Genomic DNA, 2,595 nt, shown 5'->3' with positions numbered 1-2,595 from the left:
TTGACAGGCATTACTTTCTGTTTTTACTAAATTGTTTAAACTTGTGAAGTCCAATGCAAAAGAAACAAACAAACACACAAAAACTCCTGTTTCCATATTGGGGATTATTAGGAAGTTCTCATCATTTTTATACTATAGTTGAATGGAAGATATTGGAGATTTAACACCTTATCACATGTGTGCAAGAGCGAGGGTAGAACATGAGTATTTAATATTAATTCAAATAGTTGATAAAAGAATACGAGTATAGTCAAACAAGTCATGTAAAACCCTGCCGACGACAACAGAAGGAAACTCTATCACACTTCACTAGATTCTGCTGTGAACTGTGGGCTGTTGATAGCAGTCACATGTAGCAGAGGTATATCAGAGGTGGTCTGACCTCAGGGAAGTTCCACTTTGGATTACTGAGCCACGTGCCTAGAATTTGATGAGAGAAAATTGAAGCAATAATTGACAGGTGAAAAAAAGATGATTTCAACTTATATTAGTCTCCTTTCATCCTCTTTCATTTGAATGTCTGCCATTGGTTTAAATCCAATATTCGGGGCAAAACCAATCAATTTTGTATGTAGGTATTCTGAGAGGTTATCTAACAAATTGTTAATAAGTGCAAACTGTATGAAACTCTAAGCGCATTTCCCTTCCAGTCCCTGAGCATAGAATTATATTTTTTTTGTGTGTGTGTCCTCTTCAATCGTTCACCGATGTTTTATAGTTTTCAGAGTACAGGTCTTTCGAGTGCGTGGTTAAGTTTATTCCTAGATATTTTATTATAGTTGGTGCAACTGCAAATGGGATTGTGTTCTTCAATTCCCCTTCTTACTCTTCATAATTAGTATAGAGAAATGTAACAGATTTCTGCACATTGATTTTGCATCCTGTAACCTTAATGAATTCACTTTCCACACTCTTAACTATAGGGAAAAAAACTGCTGGTTACCCAAGAAGGGTCTTGGGTTGGGGATGGAAGAAATAGGTGAAGGGGATTCAGAGTATCCTTATTTTTATGAGCAGTGAGTAATACATGGAATTGTTGAATCACCTGAAATGAATATAATGCTGTATGTCGACTATACAGAGTTAAAAATAAAGTAGAAGAAATGAAAGTAGACAGTTAAATCCAACCATGAGTCTTTAGGAAAATAGGAATCATGATAGTGCCTACTTCACAGATTTGTCCATATGTAAAGCACCCAGAATCATGTCTGGCTCACATTAGCAATTTATAGCTATTCAGTATATCTTTTATGGGAAATGCTTCGGAAATTAAATAAATATATTGCCTGATAGAAAATTATTATGAAATTCAAGCCTACTCTAACAGACCCATACTTTGAGATCTGGAAAGTCTAGAATCCTAAAACTAGGATTTGGTCATGACATCGGGATGGATGCTACCGTTGAAGATCATTGTAAATCTGGTCGTAGGATAGTCTAATTTTTGGTTAATTACTAAGTGAAGTTAAGAAAAAAATGCAGCCTGCAGATAACAAGGGCACCTTCACCCATCTTCTATGGAACATAGAATTACAGTTTACACAGATGGGAATACATTATGATAATGTTTTTATGTATTTTAATCCATAATAAAATTCTTAGGATCCATTTCATATTGGCACAAAATCATTTATGTGGCTTCAAATTCAAAGAAAATCCTTTTTTTAGTAATTCAATCTCATAATAACATTACCAATACATTTTTAAACTACATTGACTATTTGTATGAAGCAGCAAACGTGTGTAGGATATGAGAAATGCAAATTGTAATTAAGAAAACACACAAAATTAGTTGGTCTTTAATAAAATGGTGATAGGTAAAGAGGGAATAGAAGAAAGAATGTTCTTTTTAATTATCATAGAATTTTTTTATCTTCTCTTAGGTGTGTCCACATTCTAAAATTCTTCTGAGATGAAGACAGTTAGATGATCTTAATATTTATGTCCCTTCTAAAAGTGAGGTCCTTTGAGTCCCAGAGACAGGACTTCAAAAAGGAAAGAATGAGGACTGTCTCCTAACCGACAAGGATCTGTCAAGGAAAGAAGGCTCCAAGGAAAGATGCCTCTCTCACTCTTTTCTGCTTGGTTATTGGCGTAATCTCAATCTATGGCCCAGTCCCTCTCAGAAACCTTCCCTGATTTAACTCACTGTGAGGCCTGGTCTCTAAACTTCTACTTCCCTTCTCATGGCACGTTCCACTTGGAGACGTCGGGGAGCACACGCCTCTATGGCTCCTAGTCTGATTGGCCATAGCAGGTCTCATACTTTACAGCCAACAAAACAGACTAAGGCAGATGTGTTTATAACTTTTATAAAACAACTAAATCATGTAGCTAGTCAAGAATGCAGGGAGACAGCATGACATAAGAATATTAATAATATTATGCCTATCAATAATTTTCAATGAGCTAGGTACTCAGCAAAGTAGCATCAGTGAATAAAGTATAACATCTTCATTCAAATACTTACATTAATTAAATATGGTATCCACTCTTTTAAGTAAATAGGTGCATATAATCGTACCTCTACTGAGTAGAGAAAAACATCTTTTTATAGCACTAAGGAACACTTCACCAGACCTGCATGCATCAATA

Source organism: Vulpes lagopus, chromosome 15 (assembly GCF_018345385.1).
Source record: "Vulpes lagopus strain Blue_001 chromosome 15, ASM1834538v1, whole genome shotgun sequence".
Classification (NCBI taxonomy): Eukaryota; Metazoa; Chordata; class Mammalia; order Carnivora; family Canidae; genus Vulpes; species Vulpes lagopus.
The sequence above is the reverse complement of the archived record's forward strand: the minus strand, read 5'-3'. Positions refer to the sequence as shown.